The sequence below is a fragment of the Aphelocoma coerulescens genome, chromosome 2, assembly GCF_041296385.1.
Source record: "Aphelocoma coerulescens isolate FSJ_1873_10779 chromosome 2, UR_Acoe_1.0, whole genome shotgun sequence".
Taxonomy (NCBI): Eukaryota; Metazoa; Chordata; class Aves; order Passeriformes; family Corvidae; genus Aphelocoma; species Aphelocoma coerulescens.
In genome coordinates, this window is record NC_091015.1 from 123,442,338 (window position 1) to 123,462,321 (window position 19,984).

Genomic DNA, 19,984 nt, shown 5'->3' on the forward strand with positions numbered 1-19,984 from the left:
TAGTGCATACAAACATCTCAAAGGTGGCTCTCAATAGAATGGTACCAGACTCTTCCCAGTGGTGCCCAGCGACAGGACAAGGAGTAATGGCCATAAACTAAAACACAAGTTTCACCTCAACATGTAAATAGGAGGAACCTCTTTACACTGAGGGTGGCCCAGCACTGTAACAGGTGCCCGGGGAGGTCATGGAGTCTCCCTCTCCAGAGACTTGTTCAAAACCCACCTGGATATATTCCTGTGTAACCTGCTCTAGGCGACCCTGCCTTGGAAGAAGATCCCTTCAAACACTAACAATTATGTGATTCTGTCTTTCTGTTACCCAGCAGTTCTCCATAGAGCAGAATAGGAAGCATTGCCTGAAGGTTTGGCTGCACTTGTGCTTTAGGATTTGCTGAATTCAGATATGGTGATCTACACACTCCCATTACCAGTTCACTCCCAAGGCCGTTGTTTGAAAAGGTATTTTTTAAAAGCTGGCAGCTTTAGCTCCACATCAATTCGCTGCTCTTTCTTGCTTTGGCAATGAACTTGGCTGCCGCAAGTTGCTGGGTGATAGGGTTAAGCCAGTAATCGCTCTGTTCCACTGGAGAATGCTGTCACAGCAATGTGTGCCAAGGGGTTGGCAGCAGGCCAGATCATGCCTGGGCACACTTGATGTGGCAGCGGTATCCGTTTGCACAAGAATCCAGGTCTGTGTTGTTGATGTGTGTGGAGTTCAGTCAGACACAGGGCAAAAAGAATGGAGACATAGAATTGCCCCACTCCCCACAATACAATTTTGTCTCAGTTGCTATACTTGCACTATGGTTTTTATGCAATAGATATTACTAATAGCTTCATCTTGTTTCAGTAATCATGAAAGAACCATAGAATGGTTTTGATTGGAAGGGACCTTAAAGACCATCTTGTTTCAACCGCCCTGGCATGGGCAGAGACGCCTTTCACCAGACCCGGTTGCTCAGAGCCCCATCCAGCCTGGCCTTGAACACTTCCAGGGGTGGAGCATTCACAACTTCAGTGCACAACCTCTTCCAGTGCCTCACCACACTCAAATGACTTTTTTCTAATATCTAATCTAAACCTGCTCTCTTTCAGTTTGAGGCCATTCCCCCTTGTCCTGTCACTACATGCTCTTTGTCTTGTTTCAGTAATAACAGAGACAAATTATTTTGTTCACCCAGCACGGCTCATGGTCAAGTAGAGTTTATCCTTTAAACCAATGGGGTAACCATATCACTTCCTTCAGTCACAGGCAAACTGCTTCCAAACACTGCAGGCTAACATATCAGTACTTTTGTACCACAAATGTAAAAAGCTCGAGTCAGTTGACATGTAAACGTCAGGGCTAGAAATGCAAAATGATTGGTTAATCAGTGAAGTAGTGATGCAAATAACTGATAGTAATAACAAAATCAAATGTTTACTTAGTCAAAATCTTGCTGGATGCTGAAAATTTCTTTGTGCAGTGAAAAACAGTACACACGATGACAATCTATAGCCACATCATGAGCTTCCCTGATGATCACTTTGATGCAGAGCATAGACAAGGATTTCTGAGTAAGGGTTTTCATAGAAGAGAGAGAAATTCTATTCCTTCAGCTCTGAAACAGAGACTTGTCAGGTATATTTTGATGGATGTTATTGCAATGGGTATCTGTGCTGGTTTTGGCCGGGGTAGAGTCAATTTTCTTCACAGTAGCTGGTATGGGGCTGTGTTTTGGATTTGTGCTAAACACAGGGTTGATAATATAGAGATGTGTTTGTTATTGCTGAGCAGGGTTTACACAGAGCCAAGGCCTTTTCTACTTTTCATACTGCTACCACGGTGAGGGGACATGGGAGCTTGGGAGGAGACAGCTGGGACAGGTGACCCCAGTTGACCAAAGGGATATGTCAGACCACATGACATCATTCCCAGTATAGAAAGTTAAGGGAAGAAGGAGGAAGTGAGGGACATTTGGGGTGACAGTGTTTGTCTTCCCGAGTAACCTTTACATGATGGAGCCCTGCTGTCCTGGAGATGACTGAACACCTGCCTGCCCATGGGAAGCAGTGAATAAATTCTTTTTTTTTTGCTTTGCTTGTGTGCATGGTGTTTGCTTTCCCTACTAAACTGTCTATCTCAGCCCAGGAATTTTCTGGCTTCTACTCTTCCGATTCTCCCCCCGATCCTGCTGGGGGGAGGATGGGAGAGCAGCTGTGTGGGGCTTGGTGGTTGGGTGGGGTTAAACCACTACAGCATCAGATAGAGGGATAGACTGTGTGATATATTTTGTCACAAAATTGTTTCTGAATTGCCAGTAACAGCTATGTAACGTGATATATGTCATTTATTTTATCGAGCAGAGTGCAAAACTAGTTATAGAAATACAACAATGAACTGTTATTTACATATATGATTTAAAGTTAAAGCTTTAGCTGACAGTAATATAGGACATAAACTTGGGTTTATTAAGGAAAAATGTACTCTATGTCTTGTTGATATATCACATTAAAGTAAAATTTATTTTATATGTGATGCAGCGTTATTGCTACTTTATTTTTATGTATTAAAGCTATTGATTTACTGTGCTAACTGGAATAACTGAGTATTAATTGGCACCTGATTCTCCCACATTCCATTTTTATTAGAGTTTTTGATACAGTTTTAGAACTGTTTCTATGCTGTAAACATAGGGAAGGATATTGAAAGATCAATGCAATGACAACTCACAGAATCTTGTCAGACACAGGAGTGAGATCCATGGTACAAGAAATCTTAAGACTGGCCTTAAGTTTTGTGTGGAGGAGCATTAAGTGGTGCCCTACCCAGGCCTGTCTCTGCATAAGTAAAGGCAGATGCCATGTCTCCAGTTCAACATTAATTTTGGTTTAATCACTTGGACTGTTAGGTGCACTTTTGTAAGAGTTTAAGTGACTACCGTGATGAGCATGAGACAACGTATGGAATAATATATTAACTTGTATATATAGAAATGTTTGTGGAAGCATAAAAAAGGGGAATTTTGGAAGATAGATGTGTCATGTTTAATTGAATCTCCAGCAGTAGGACACTGCAAGAGCAGCAGCATAACTCACAGCTGTGGTAGATGACTTCATGCAGATATCTGACCTGATGATAATACTTGAAGCCTCTTCTTTAAATATTACTTTCTTCAGTAAAAAGATTACTGCACGATATGTAGATCCCTTCTTTGAATGAGCAACAATGTTGCACTTCATTATTATTGTGAGAAGAAATTCCATTGGATATGCATTGCTCTGCTGTGTTTCCTCCTGCAATGGAATTTCTTCAGAAAGTTCTTAAACAATTATAGGTTATTCTGGAAGAAGATGAGAATTCTTTTTTTCAATCTAAGCATCCAAAAGTGAGTCTTCGATGGATCAGCAAACACAAAATCAAACAAGATCTCATCAGAGCAACAGCTGCAAAACCACCTAAGCTACTATAAAAAACACATCTGTCAGTCATTCCAAAAGTTCATATGTTTCATGAAGTCCAACAAGTGCTGCCATAGAAAGTGCATGTGTGAAATTAACACGTTTCCCATCCTGCACAAGCACAATTGTGCATGACGATGTCCTGTTAACCAAGACACTGATCTGCTGGAGAAAAGTAACAGCAACTTTTTTTTGATAGGGGAGGAGAGAGAGGTTTAATGATTTTTCATCTGGTCCCTTCTGGAATCCATTCGCAAGAGTAACACCTCAAACATTGTGGCTTTATAATTGTGGATATAGGGTGCTGTAAGACAACAGGCAGGAAGGAGTGCCAGAACACCTTGAGGGAGCAAAAGTATCTTGAACTACTGTCATCACCAAGTGTAAGAACTGAACCTGATACAAGCATCACTGAAGCTGTGTCAGAGGTTCCACTATCCAAGGAGGTAGAGAGTGGTATGTTGCTTAGATCATTTCTTAGAGCTGGTTGTTAAAAGAATACACACATGAATGTGCTGCCTATGTAATATCCAGTTTGGCAGTCTGCAATACTAAATTAAAATCTCACATTGTGTTCCCCAGGTAATCTACTGCCACACATTCCTGTTAATTCTTATTGCTCGTACCCAGTCTTTGAATCAGCTGTAGTAAACTCTTGTTTAGCTAGCTGTTTTTTATCTTCCATAATGATCTATCTCGAGTTTGTCTCTCCTTCAGTCAATATTCCTACACACATTGCCAAATTTCACCTGGCTGCCTCCATGGTCTGTGTAGCTTTGGCAGAAAGGCAGCTAGATTTTGTCACAATGTTTGTCATTTATCTGTTTAAAACACTTTTTATCAACAATAAAGTACTAAAGTACCTTTTCAATCTTGAAACTTTTGTATTGTCTTCTTTTTTACTGCAAGTTTAACCATTAGTACCAACATCGTTCTGTCTTCCTTACATCCTATCTTTATATTCTAGTACTGTCAAGTCATGTCTATTTGCTCTCTGGTTGCTGACTGTCACTTTGTCTTCACTTTTAGCTAAGCCAGCCCAACTGCCTTATTTAGGCTGTAAATGACAGCCCAGGAAAGCAGAATGATTCTTTGACTTTTTTTTACAAGAGCTCTTTCCTACTCACACCACCTGTCCCCCAAAACAAGCCCAGTGAACTGCAGTCAAAGGCACAAACCTCCCTTAGATCCAAGCAACCCCCTTGGAGCCACAGGCAAAATTTTGTGATCAGCTTTCTCCTCACTACAGAGAACTACATGAAATATTCCCTGTGGTTTTGCTTAAATCTTTTGCCATTACTGATTCAGCTTTCCTCCTTGCCTGTTCTGTTTTCCTTAATGGTAGTAATAAAAATTGATAAATGAGCATAACAGGGTTTCATTATTAATCCTACATGTAGCAATTACTTTGTTGGTATTTTTCGTAAATACCTTTGGTTTCTCATTTATTTGGATTTAGCAGCGTGATTTTTATTAGTCACGCTTTGTTATACAGGGCAGCAGCATTCCAGGATCCTGCACAATAACTTTTAAGTAGCCCTTCTTGTAAGGTCAACGAGGAGTTAAAATGCCTGGAGTTAAAAAGCTCAGGATAAGAGGCATGAGAACATGCCCAACAATTCCAAGAAAATGCATGGTCTGTGTAAGGTTTTTAAACATTAAGATTAATTATGATTAAAGATTAAATCAAATTTTGTCAGGGTGATCAGGGAAAGTTAGTGTTCCTCAGTGTGTAGTACAAACACATAAAACACCAATAAATAATGAGAAATATAACAACATACTTAAGTTTTGGGTCATATGACCTAACCTCATTACATCCATTATAATCCCATTATTAAATAGAATGTCAGATTGGAAGTATTTTGAGAAAGTTTGGGGGGTTTTTTGTACGACAACTTCAGGCCTGAAACCTATTTCACTCTCAGGCACATGGTGTGATTCTTGGGGCTGTCATGTGCAGGGCCAGAAGCTGGACTTCGATGATCCCTGTGAGTCCCTCTGACCTCAGAATTACCTATGATTCTATGGTTCTATGATTATAATCTTGAGATTAGGCAATTTGTAATTTTTTCTGTGTCATGAATAGAACTATTTGCTATGCCATACTATCATAAGCATCTTATGTGGAAAAGACAGTATCTTGCATTAGATCCTGTTCATATTCCTTTAAAATGGTACATACACAGTTGTTTGAAATCTACGTAGCAAGGATAGTGTGCCAGTAAAAATTATTTTTATTGCTGTGTAAGTGCAGTGTGAAGAAGGATTGATACAAAAGTAGTTTTGGGAACCATGGTGGTTATTTCACTGTAACTTGTGCAGGTGAAAAATAAATGCAGAGGGAGACATAATCATCATTAACTAATATCAAATACTATTATTACAGAAATCAGAATTTAAATGGCCTGAATAACTTACATCAGAACTACTCTGAAACCTCTATTTCCTGCATTTGGATTAATATCTGTTCCTTAGAGTGTTTTTGGAAAAGGAGAGTGACTAAGAAATACTAAGAGACGACTGCAGGATAACCTTACACTCTTGGACTCCTTCCCTAACCTCACTTCTAAAAATGTCATTCAAGTCTTAAAATCCAGAGCACAAAACTAAATCATGCAGTTTGGCTGGTAATCACTTCAGTGGTGGAATAAATTGATAGAAGATTTTCTGGAAGGCTTGAGGACTTTTGCTTTGCTTTGTCTTTTGTGGTTAAAATCTTATCCTCAGAGATGCAATTCCTTTACATATATAAATAGAAACAATCTGGTCCCACTAGTTCTACTGCAATTAGGAAAAAGCAATCAGAGTTTGTTAAACAGACTTCAGAGAAAGAAGAATCTTACATCTTAGAAGACAGATGTTTTCTGATTAAGCTTTCTGTCACAGCCTCATTTAAGTTGCATAAGTCACAGATAACTTTGGCAAAGGTTACAGTTGTTGGAATTCCACTGTTTTGTTCAGTTCTCAGTAGCAGCTTTGTTTAGCTTGTAAGATAGTGTTTAAATAATTTGAACCTCCTTAAGAGCTGAAGCAATGCTTCTGTCCTCAGAAAAACTCTTCAGTGTATTGCAAACCTAAATAATAATCTAAAATTTTCCTAATGAATCATCTTGCTACTTCTCTGCTTTTGCTGTGAAAAAAGGGAGTGCTAAAAATTATTAAGTGTATTTTCATTAATACAACCCCATTTATGCAGAGGGTCATGTAGTGACAGTTGTGTTGAGATAGTGATGCTGCCATAATTGTTGTTGCTTATACTTCTCACTACAAAATTTACATTTATTTGGCTATCCTTTAAGTAAACATTAATTTGTTCAGTTTAAAAAAAATTCTATATAAAGTGGTTTTCCTAAGATGAGTTTTCCCAAACCTAGGAAAAATTTCTCTGTGTAGGAAAGAAACCAAAACCAACCAAACAAAACCCAAAAAAAAGGGAAAGCAAAAATCCTCCAAATTCTCCACATCTCTTGGTCCTTGAGAGAAAAAGAGCAAGACCATTCATAATTGAATTTACCTCTATTTTGAAAGAGAAGTCGTGGCCTTTAATATTATCTGTTTTCTCAATCATGGGCATGAGCACCTTCCCAAATATTGCTGATGCAGCTGATTTCTTAGAACAAGTGAAATTCTAAAGATTCTGTCCTGACCAAGCACTTGCCAGTCTCTCAGAATTTCAAGAACTGACAGTAAATATACGTTTGGCAAAAAAACCATCAAATATTATAAGAGTGTTGCAGTTACTCCTTGGGGTAGTAAGATGCTCTGGCATGGAAGAGTGTTATACATATTATGCCAGATACCAAAAACACCCAGACTGAAATTCTAGAACTAGAAATATTTACAAACTCCAGTGAATTTTCCAGACAACATATAAAGAATTCAAAACTTGAAGGGTTGTCGGATTTTTCTGTTTAGTTTTTGTTTTGTTTTGTTGAATTTTTTAAAATCATATTAAATGTTAGATTTAAAGTAGATTTTGAATCACAGTTTTAGGCTACCTCTCTTAGGGTTAGCTAAAACTCCTTCCTTCAGTGGGTAGCTTTCCTTGCAGTGTGTTTCTAAGTGTGTTTGTATATTAGTGGTGATCTGGTGCATTGTGCCACAAGACCTTTCCAGTCTCCAGGCCACAGCATCAGTTACAAAAATTAAGGCTGAAAAAGGCAAAAATAGCCTTTGGCATAACCTACAGCAATCTGAGACTGTTTGTAGCACTATCTGAGGGCCTTCGAAGCTCAAGAGGTTGATTTTTCCTGCTAGTTCACTTCCTATCCCAAAGACAACAAAGAACAAGTATCCTACAAAATTCTAGGGCAGCCTTAGGATATCCATTAGGATACAAAATTCTAGGGCAGCCATTAGGATATTCGCATTACTTACAGTTGGTATCAGTACCTATAGGTCCCAGTCATGGAAGAGAACCCAAGTCCTATGGTCTGTATAAAGGAAAAAATGAAAATAATCCCTACATCAGGAATTTATGTCTGTCCTCCATTCAGCATCTGCTGATTCAATTGTAGGGATGTAGACACATGCTCATATGTCTGCATCTTGCAAAAACGTGAGTCTTTTAATTTACTTCTCAAGGCTGATAATTTATCTTGATCTGAAGCAAAATGACAAAAATTAAGTTCATGGAGCTCCATATACTTAATAAGAACAACTTTAAACTACTGTGGAAATCAGTCTGCCAAAATCTAATTAGGTGCTCTAATTGTGTATTGTTGCTCAGAGAGTTTTTCACATGTGAAAACTTGTTAAGATTAATTTTTCCATGTGCTTGTGGCAAAACCAGTAATAAATATTGAATTCTTATGAGCTGTGGTTATGAAATTATTTTTTGTGTTCTCAATATAACAAAACCACTAAGGTCTTAAATGTTTAAATTTATTTAGGAATAAATATGAAAACAAGCAAACAAACAAAAATAAAACCACTGAAGCACCAACAGTATCTTGGATCTGAACATTTTCTGCCAAGGGTCTAATTTTTCCCCCAAGATTTTTTGACAGAATACATGGCAAGTATTTAATGCAAACTGAAATGAAGAGACAATGAAAAAAAAGCAAGGGAAATAGGTTCTGCTTCAGAATGCTTTTGGAGAGAATCAACAGATCGATGAATGAGTGTGAAATTATATTTAAATTGAGGATTAGTGACACGTAACCAAAGGCACATAAAGTCAGATGCAGGCAATCTGGAAAATAAGTTTTGTGTTAGGGAGAGGTTTTTTTGTTCATAATACCTTCTATATATGAAAGTAAGTGTTCTCTCTAGCTTACTTAGCATCTATTTTCTAACACGTATTAGAAGAGAAATCTGAGTTTTAGTGATGGTAGGGAATAGGACTTGACAGCCTAGGAGGGCAAGATTACCTATCAAGTTACTGTGCACTGCACTAAAAGGCTAACATCCTTCTGTTCTGTCTTTTTTCTATTGTACTGGGGATAAATTGGTTATTTTATTTACTTTGGAGTTAGCATTTTCTTTCTCTGTTTGTCATGAGGATTTCTACAGCTGCCCTTTTTTACAACTGGGTACCCTCCCCATAGATCCCAGCTGTTTACCTAAACAAAGTTTCCAAAGTTTGTCACTGAAATAAAACAACAATAAAGGTAACAAAGGGAAAAAATATTGCAACTCAACTTCTGTGGAAAGCAAAGAAAAATTCACATGACAAACTTCATATTGGAGAAACTGTGCACAAAGTGACCGACCAATACTGACACAATTACCCAACATCTACATGGACTGTGACTTAAATTTCTAGTCCTCTCTGTTTTCTTTGTTTCATCTTTGTTTTTCCTAGATTGTCTTTTTAGTAAATATGGAGGTTCATAAAAAACTAGGTGAACAAATAAAGGATTTGAAAATATATAGTCCTGTAACAAAACCCAAAATTATTAATTTATATTGTTTGTGGTTCAACAGAAAATACTTTCTTGCTTTAATTTCCTGAAAATCATATGATCATTTTAGTTATTCCTGCATTTGGTTTGGCTTAGTTCAAAATTCTTAGCTGACGATTTTAGAGCTCCTTATGCTCAGCTAAGTCTAGAAAGAGTTTAAATGACCCAAATGCTTTAAGAGTCAACACTAAACTATCCAATTTCCAGGTCTGTTCTCATTATCCTAGGGACATGGGGAATTTGCAGAAAGGGGGAGATTAAAATATCCAGAAAATATTCTGTTGCAGTCCTGCAGTGAATTTATGTTGTTTGCATGCACACAAGTTTCACTGATAGATCAGGAATTAACTCAGAAATATATTTTTTATGTGTTTTATAAAAAGACTCCCCCTTTTTAATGAATAAATTCATGGTTGCAGTTCTGATAATTGCACCTCCAAAATATATTATTTTTAAAAAGTACAAGAAGAAGTGAAATAAAGATAGGCAGATCTGTGGGTGGCTTTTGTACAAAGGAAACTGAAGGTGTCAGAATACTTCATTTTGGAAACTAACAGCTAGGAGAAGGCAATTAGTGTGTGATTATTCCTCCTTTTTTTTTCCCTCCAAATGCAGAAACTGGGAATCCTCCAAACAAATGATCAGACTGCAGGTTTAATGCATACAAAAAGAAGTACATTTTCATGCACTGAAAAATTAAATTTTGAGAAAAATTAGTCAGAGCCAGAGGAGATACATTTAATAATTACTGATGGACTCAATGGTTTGGTCTGAATTTGTGGTTCTAGTAATCCCCAACCTGCTGACCACAGAAATTGAGTCATGCAGAAGGAAATGCATCCACCCTCTTTCTTGACATAGCTTCTCTGTCTGGGACAGCACAGTGAGCTAGGTGAATCCAGACCATTTGGGGCATTTCAACACTTTGTAGAATAAACAGCCACAGCAAGATAATCAAGCAAATAAACACTCGGTTAATGGAATACAGTAAAATAATATTTTAGCTCTGAAAAAAAACTTATGAAATATTTACTGGCTTGGGCATAGTAGAGAAGATCTTTCCACAAAGAGGAGCTACATCATCAATCTATTGTGCCACATGGATCTGGAATATGGAGAGCTCAAATTTCAGTGGAAGTTATCAGACAACATGTACCCAGAAGCTGAAAAGTAAGGATGAAGTCCTACATTTTGAGGCAGTCCTAAGTAACTCAGAGAATTTTTACCCTGCATTATTTATGCTCTTGGAATCCATCAGCCATGTTGTGGCTTCTGTGATTAGATCAGTCCTATGCTCATTTGTAAATACTTTTATTTGAAAGGATTAGCAACTAATAACCCATATTACCCAAGGTTATAATTATTATAGTTGTACTGGATATAAATAGAGGTTAAAGATCACAGTTCAGATTGAACAATTATGTTCAGCAGACTCAACAAAACTGTGTAAGTAATCAATTCAAAAGATGAGGTTGCTTGTGAAAGAATAGCTTTAAAAGGGAAGCTGTGGCTAAGGCTCAGACTTGCAATCCACATGATTTTGCAACTGGCTGGACGTTAGGAGGACTTACCCTGACTGAGTATATTCTAAGTGCATTCTTAGACCCAGCAAATGGAAAATGCTCAGTATGGTTGCATAAGAAGTCTAAATCAAGGCACAGGATTGTCATTGCCTGCTCTTGCTCAATGTTCTGTGCAGCTGAAAAAAAATCCCAGCAATGTCAGTGCATTTTATTGTTCAGAAATTGTTTGGGGTGCCAGAGCTCAAATTCGTGGTTTTCCTCTTACTCTTGGGTCACGTCTGTGTCGAAAGTCTGCTCCTTCTTTCGAGTCTATTGGTATACCCCAGTCTGCATGTCAGAGTGATGCACAGAAAGAAAAGTGGCATCTGTTTTTTCTAAAGAATGGGGAGCAACAGTAAAAAACCTCCAAAACCCTGTCACAAAAGACTTTGTCCCTCTCCACTTCCAATTCTCTTCTTTTGTCTCTTATGAAAAAAAAAAGATGTTTAGACCTGCCTCTCCTGTTAACACAATTTCTGGACACTCTGTCTCTCCTTTCCTATAGATTTGCAGGTCTGCTAAATCACCTTTGTAAAGGATACACACAGCAATAGGATGCAGATATCTACAGCATCTAGGTATCTGTTCTGCTAAGCTGCTGCAGATGCAATCATCTTTTGCCTGATCCTGAACAAGTACAATGACTTTTCAGACAAAACTGTGGTTAGTTTTCCAAACCTCCTTAAAATAACAGAGGAACTTCCCATACTGATACAGAAATACCAGTGATACAGTGGCATTAAATAGTTAAATTATTGAAATTAAAAATTAAATTTAAAAAATAATAGTTTTTCAATGCCTGATTTTTAATTCAGGAGGGTCTTATGACTCTTTTGATAGTACATTCTTGTTTGTGCTTAGGATCTCTGGTTAGAGTAGTGCGCTGTAAGGTGGTTGCTCTACCAGCATCGCAACCACAGACAAGAAAAGACCTTCCTCACCTTTACCCTTTCTCTCCCTATCCTGCTTGTTCATTAGTCATGACCATGCTTCCAAACCTTTCTTCAGATATCTATTACTATAAATACTTCTGTATACTGCTATCTCTCCCTCTTTTGAAACAGGATTGTGTTACAGTAATGGGGAAATGAAAAGTTCGTCACTGAAATAAACTGACGATAAGGGAGGGTTTTTTTAATAATTTTTGGAGTTATCAGCTCTCAAGTTGCACTTGTAATGCATTCAGATTTCCTTACACAGGTATAAAGTGAGTATGTTGGCCTTGCTGGTCATTTAAGTCTCATCTATTCTGCTCCAGATGGCCTGTCCAGGCAAGAAAAGGACAGATGGCTTCCGACATTTCAGTGGTGGGAAGTAGAAAGAGAGCAGATTTTTTCCTGTGGGTGCTTTTCCTTTCTGAATTTTCTTTTTCCTGGAAAAAATTTTTGTTGCTGCAAGAGCAGTTAGGTGATAGTGTTCATTTAGTCCATTGCCCTTATAGTGGACAGACTTGAGGTCTCAGATAATAGTTGAAATGTCTACAACCATCTCAGTCTCTCAGATTCAGTTTTTTGTTCTCTGACAGAGTTATATTCCAGTCATTAAAAAGGCACACATGAGAGCAGAAGAAACAAACATATTGATCTCGGATTATTATGTTTTTCTTTTTAAATCCTACTACCCAATCAACTTTTCCTGCCAGAAATGCAAACTTATCTGTGGCAGTGAACTCAGAGAGCCTACCACTTCTAAAAATTATTCTTCAATTCTTATTCATAAAAATTTGCAGAACTAAGAAGGGCTTAAGGGCTTCCCTTTAATGATTTCACCACCATCCCACCAAAAAGTAAAAAATAAACCAAGGTTTTTCTTTTTATTTTATTACAATAGATCCCAGCCAGAATTCAACTGTGATTTCATTTCTGATAAAAAACAATGAAATCTGGACTTTTGTTCCCAACAAGCAAACTTGAAGTGCTGTGAAACTGCACATCAAAGTTTGAATTACAACTGCCATACCTTCATGATTCAACAAAGCTTTAAATCTGTTCCTCAGACACTAATTATAGGGAAATTAGTTAATCCTTGAATGGGTAATTTAGCCTTCACTGGGTCCTTTTGCAGGCCAGCAGATTCTGGCCTGCAAAATGGATATCATGGCATTGCTATAACACACATGGGCATGGCATTACCTTATATTTCTATATATATAGAATATATATAGAATATATATATATATATGTTTTATAGGATGCTGTTTAGCTGTCATTACCTAAATTATATAAGTGTTGAATTATATTCTGCAAACATTGCTTTTTGGGACATTTCCTAGACATATGGCATTAGCTTTGCTGACAGGAAACCAGAAACCACTGTCGAGAATGTCTTGGCTGCTGTGCAGTGTCAGAGTTCCAGTAACACGAAGATCAATCAGCCTATTTAGCAGGTTATAGAAGACAAACAGAAATTCACTCTTTAGCAAGGGTCAACATTTGCTGTTGCCTCCGTTTGTAAAACGATAAAATGTCATAAAATCTGAATAGAAGGGAATGACCTTTAAAAATAAAGAGGGAAGGAGCAAAATTAATAATCTTTATTACAGAATGCTTCCCAGTGAGAAAGAACAAAACCTGGGATAGAGAATACACATATTAGGAAGAAAGAAGAAAAAAAAGGTATTGTGCAGCAAAAGGAGGGTGGATTCTAAAATAGCACCTTGTTAATATACTGCTGTATTTTCCAGCAGAGATAAAAAGAGCATTTTTCTGCAAAGTATCAAGACAAATATGATATCCAGCTTCCAATCTATGGAAAGAGACTGTGTTCTTAAATTGAGATATTGTATAAATAGTACACAACCAGCAAAAGTATAGAATATAAATCCCTTTTTTTTACTGGAGAGCTGAAAATAGAGTAGAAGGAGAGAGAAGTACCTCATTTCTCCAGGATGCTAAAAGCTAGAAATTATTTAGTAGTGAATAATCAATGTGAAACCAGCAGTCTGTCTCCATTACCTTGTGCCATGTAGGTCAACAGGAAAGACAGACAGAGAGAGAGAAGTATTGAAATTAAAGATTATTTTCATTCAGCTTGCATAAATGCAAATCATACGTATGTTATTTGCCTCTTCCATGAACAGGGAAATGAAGTTTCATGTTTCTCCCTTTAGAATCTTTAATTATTTTAAATATCTAACTTAGAATGAGTAAGTAGTCTTCAAGAAATGTTTTGAGGTTTTTTCTCTCTCCATCTTTCTACACACTGCAAAGCCAGACAGCTTATTAAAACATTAGGAATTTAATAATATCTTCAGAGTTTAGGATTTTTACATCTGAAATTTTTACTTTCCTAATAAATGGCTGGAGAACATCAGACCCTTCTGAAAGAGCAAGGTAAGGATGAAAGGAGACTAAAATTGCTCAAAATAAATTTTGTGTGTAATAGTTGGCAATGGCTGCACATTGACTGAAGTTCATTGTAGAGCCAGTCCTATCAACAGAATGAGGATTTTCTTTCACAGCATATTCTTCTGATCCTAACATCTCCATTGTTTGCTTTCAGATGGCATTTCCCACCTATTCCCATACTGCAGAACCATTTCTAAAAGGGTGTTTTATTTGCCACGTGTATTTTGTTGCATTTCAATTTCATGTCACAGAGATCCTGTGAAAGAACATTGAGTTCATTGTCACAGGCCTCTATTCACAACCTCAACACACTCTTTAATAAACTACAAGGTTTAAGCATAAACTCATATTTTAAGGACTAAAGCATAAAAGACACACTTAAAGCACTCTATGGCAGTTATTTGCAGTGAGCCCCAGTTGTTAAAGACTCAACACAAAATGTCATTTTGATTCCACATATCAATGACCCATTCTAACCTAGGTAACTCATTTTACTTACACTTGCTAGAACAGAAATTCCAGTCTTTAAAATTAACTAGAAAGGTGACATTCTTAGTAATAAACCAACCTAAAAATTGACTATTAATTCCAATAACAGAAAACTGACCTGAAAGTTTGGGCCATCTACTTTAACTGTATGTTAAATATCCTTTTGTAGTCTGTCCTTATTATAATCCATAAAAAAAAAAATACTCCCAAGCAAAATTATTAAGAGATAATGGATACATCATCACTTAAAATTGTAGGATTGTATTTTTTCTTATTTTATTTAATAAGATATAGGCCAGATTTTTTCTTTTAAAATCTCAAATACATGGTTTGGAAGGTTCGAGTCCTTTGAAATATTGTCAATTTTTAAGACGGTAGGAAAGGATGTCATTTGAATTTAATTGGAAAAGAACGATGCAGGTTTCCTTGTAGGCTGACTGAAAAATTACACCTTATAAGTATTTATTAGAATCACGTTGCTAATTTTGACTCCATGGATCCTTATGCAACTTTTAGAACTCTTACCTTACTTGGCACTTGGCTGTCATTGCATTAAAATGTGCTTATACATCCACTGACATGTATCTTTGTTTTCAGCAAAAATCAAGTAAGTAACAGAAGATAATGCATACTCTGAGTAGTAAGCAAGTGATTAAATTCCCTAGGTTAGCCCCAAATCTACAAGTCTGGCTTTTTGTACTTCATAGTGTTAAGGAAGTAAAAGACCAATTTTTCGGGGTTATCCTATTTATTGTGTTATTATCAAAAGGAAATTGAATTCTCATTGCAATAGTCATTTTCATATGCAATGCAGGAAAGAGAATTTGCCTTGAAGATTTTTTTGTGTTATATGAAGGACCTTATTGATGCCCTCCAGTGTCAAAAGGAAGTTAATTAAGTCCCAAATATTCAGTCTTATCTTTTCCCTTCAGAAAAGAGTGATAAAATACTGTACTGTACTTTCTCTTGTCTATCTTTTGACATTTTCAAAAAAACCCTTTTCTGCACCATTCAGAGGGAGGAAAATCTCCCAAAAATTGTTCAGCAAAATCACGTAATGAAGAAAACACCTCTGTAAACAGCTGAAAACCAAAGGAATGTCATTTCTGTTTTACAAAGAGAAAAGGCAGAGCAGATCAGAAGTATATGAAATATTCAAAAAATAGCCCACATATAAGTTCATTCTTCCTTTCTGATGCCTTAAAAAACTTCTATCTACTGACGAAGTATATTGTTCTCAATGCTTTTGTACAATCCCATTTATAAATAAATGGGGTTTGCTCCTTTTTTCCTGAAACAACAGATTGGAGGAAATTCCCAAAATACAAATAATTTTGTTTCTGGATTTGATTGTTCCAAAACAAATATGTTCCATGCTGTGTGTGAACTCTTTAAATGTGAAATCAGTAGTACTACAAATGAATTCTCTACTTTTCAGGTAATTGTTATATTTTTCTGACAGGCGAGACCATTTATTTCTGGAAAAGTTGCTGCGTGCTTGAGTTTGGCAAGGATGAGTTTATCTCAGCTTCAAAGAGGACACAGGCAAACTTTTAATTTAAAAGTATGTAAGGTGTATGGCCAAATGTGGAAAGTGTGACAAAAAGCTCTGAACTTGTTCATTAGCAGGTGAATTCCTGTGAAAAAAATTCACCTGTGGCATTGGGACTAGACATGGAAAAAATCACTGGTTCCATTAGGTGCAACATTTTTTTTCAGATTTCTGTTGTTAGATGAAGCTGTTGAAAGGTAGTGAGGGTGCAGTGCTTAACCTGAGCCCCAGCACTCCTGAAATGTGTAACACAACAGGCATAATAGAGGAGATTTCAAAATGGCACAGAAACTTTGATGGCCAAGGTAATGAACAGCAAAAACACTGGTTATTATGTGAGAGTGGAATGTGCAATTAATGTTCCAGTGGCGTAGAACAATTCTAGTAATTGAGAAAATCCCTCTGTGGTTTTAAGGCATGGTGCCAAATGTACTAATACCTTTCTTGTCTAGAAAGTTAATCTGGCATGTTGCTTGCATGTTGTCCAAAACTTGGCTATGGGCACTGAAAGGCTTCTGGTTTAGACTACCTGGGTTTCCAGGTTCAAAGTTTAGAGTGTTGCTTGTTTTGAAGGTGTAAACTTGTGCAGAGCCAACAGTCCTCCAAAAATCCATAAACTCCTTCAGGTTCAGGGTCCCCAGTATCGCCCCAGGCAAAAGGATGGGTGAATCTCTGAATAGTTCAGAAGATCACTGAAGTCATAAACCTCTTTTTCACTCAGTTTAACCAGTTATTCAGATTGACCCTGCAATGAAAATATAACACTAGCATTTCTAGCATTTTCCAGCTATGAAAGGGATCAGATAACTCTTCTCTAATCATCCATGGAAACCCTGAGAAGACCAGCAATATCATTTCCCAGTCATGTGTACTTAATTTGGTTACCCTTTCTGCAAATTCAGGCAGAACAAAAAAATTAGTCTGCCTGCTTAGAAGATTGAACATTACTTATAAAGGAACTTGTCAGCCACTAATTCAAAACACTTTTGCAAAGGTATTGCACATAGCAAAAGATGATGCACTGGTTACACAGCTGGGGCATTAGGAAAATTAGGGGTTTTTTAACATGCTTGCTTGAGGGTATTTTCAAATTACTGAAACAGATATAAAATTAGGTTCCATAAAAAGATACATTCCTACTCTTTTGTATTTTCCAAGTGCAAATCAACAAGAAGAGCTGTGGAGAAGTAATAATAACTCCCTCCAAGTGAAGTGGATATATTTAACTTCTGAAGCAAAGTCCATTTCAGCTGACTTTGGGAAGGGAACCAGGTTCTGTTACCCTGCTTGCACAATCTTCCTCCTCTCTTCAGTCGGCAGCCAGTGAGCAATTAGGCCTCACATGGAATGAGGTGGAATTATTGCACAAGTTGATTGGTACATGGACAAACACACCCTCACATATTAGAAAGAAGAAAATTAATTCACATCAAAGGCTAATCAACTGTAGCCTTGAAATAAAATAGAAAATAAAGTTTTTTAACTGACAAATTTTATAAGATGTGTTTTACAACAGTCACGCATTGCAAACTCTTAAGCAAAATTATATATGCCCATCAGTTTTTAGGGGACTTAAAACTTCAGTGTCCCCTGAGCTTGAACATTCACTCAGGAGCAGTATATCCCATAGTAACCAACCCTCAATATTAGTGTATGAGACAAAAAATGAACTTCAACTACAGATACCCAACTGGAACATGAGTTGTTCCTCAGTGCTTTCTCTTAGCAGCAGTTCACTTCAGAAAAAAAATTCTATAAAAATCAATTCCAGCTAAACAAGATATCTGATTTTCTGTGTTTTTCTGCATCTTTCTAGGTTTATATGACTTCTCTTATCATCTCAACACTACTCCAGCAATTAAATCAGCACAGAACACTTATTTTACTGCATGCAAGTGAGGCAGGCAGAAAAGACCACTTTCTAGAAAAGTGGGGTGTTTTTGCAAAAGCTGCTTTTCTCCATTCAGCTACTTCACCTTGTTCTAGCCTCATCTTTTTCAAGGTTTTATATTTCTTTTGAGGAGGAAAGGGGTAGCCAGGGCTATTTTTAGAAGCACTGATTCACAGTCTTTTATGTTTCCCTATTCCCATCAGGCTGAGTGCTGGTTATTAGTGAAGTACAATGTCTGGCAAACACCATAACAACGTTCAGACTTTCAGCATCACCTGAAATTACCCTTGAAATTTTCCAAAGCAAAAAGATCTACGTTTTTAATTAGAATGTTGTGGTTTCTTTTTAACAAATTAGACTCATAATTTGGAGCTTATTTTAAATAAGTGTTTAGTACGTTCTTTCCTTCCAGGTTACAGATATTATAATTTGTGTCTGAAAGGACTCTCCTAATCACTTGCATATCATGAGTTAGCTTTCTCAATAACCTCAACCAGTGTGAAAACAGCAGAAGAAGAGGAAAGAAAGAGGCACTGAAGCAGAAGTTATTTCTTGGTCTGCAGTATTCATTAATACTTTGAATCACTTTTGTTCTCAGCCAGTCAAGTAGAATACATTTTATTTTTATATGGCTTCTTATGGCACAAACCCCTCTCTCTGAATTTCACTTATGCTTAATTTATAACATCTAAGCCAGGTTCTTTCACATTCATCTTGTGCTGGGAAGCTCCATTAATTTCTATGGAATTACTTCCAATTCCAAAGGAAAGAAGAATACATCCTCCCTTCATTCCCTCTCCATTAGAGCAGAGAGTGAGCTGAGATGTGCTCCTGCTCATGCTCTGCAGGGAAACATCTTCCAATTTCATCTGACATAGCAGGGTAGATATGAGATACCAGCAGTAGTGCAAGGTGTTGCTTGCTTTACTAAAAGTACATTTCTCTTTGCCATGGGAAATGGGAATATGACACTTAGAACAGCTCACTCCACTTACCAAAGCAAGGGAATCTAGCCTTACCTCCCTTACATCCATAGTACACAAGAGAATCAGTATTTCCCAGCTGAAGTTTGCTCGTTTAGTATCCATCACCCATCAAAGGCAGTACAAGAGCTAATTCCATTATCAGATTTAAGGAAAGCTGCCAGCACCAGTGATTCCCTTTAAGTAGCTGGCTTACAGATCTTGATTATATCTAAATGATGCAACCTTGCACAAGGAGTGCTCCTAGTCAGTATATGGAAATAAAACGCATTCAGTTCCCGGTCACTTTGGACCCCACTATTTTTCAATAAAACCAATCTGACTTAAAAATCAGATATGAGGGGATGAACACACTTCATGGAGAGTGACAGGTTCTACTACATCTGTATATCAGCTAAGAAATGCCACAACATACCTAGACAAATTAAAGGAGAAAAAAAGAGGACAGAAATTATACTTCTTCTAATGTATTTGTTGTACCTACAGGCATAAACACACTGAGAAACCCTGAATTACAGTCACAGAAAATCTGTCTAAAACCACTTTTGCGCATGGATCAAGAACTGAAAACAAGGAGAATCTCAGGAAGCAACTCAGTGTGGTTCTGATTAGAGTATACCTGTAGGTAATTGACAAACCTGTGTCTCCTGGCTGAAATTAATGAAGACAGATGTTTTCTAAGAACATTCAATTCAATTAACTTGACATGGGAACTAAAAAGTCACATATTTCTTGCCTCCAACTCTTTGAGATGCTGAACATGAAGTACAGCCTAGCATGTGATGATTATTATATTATTTCACTTTT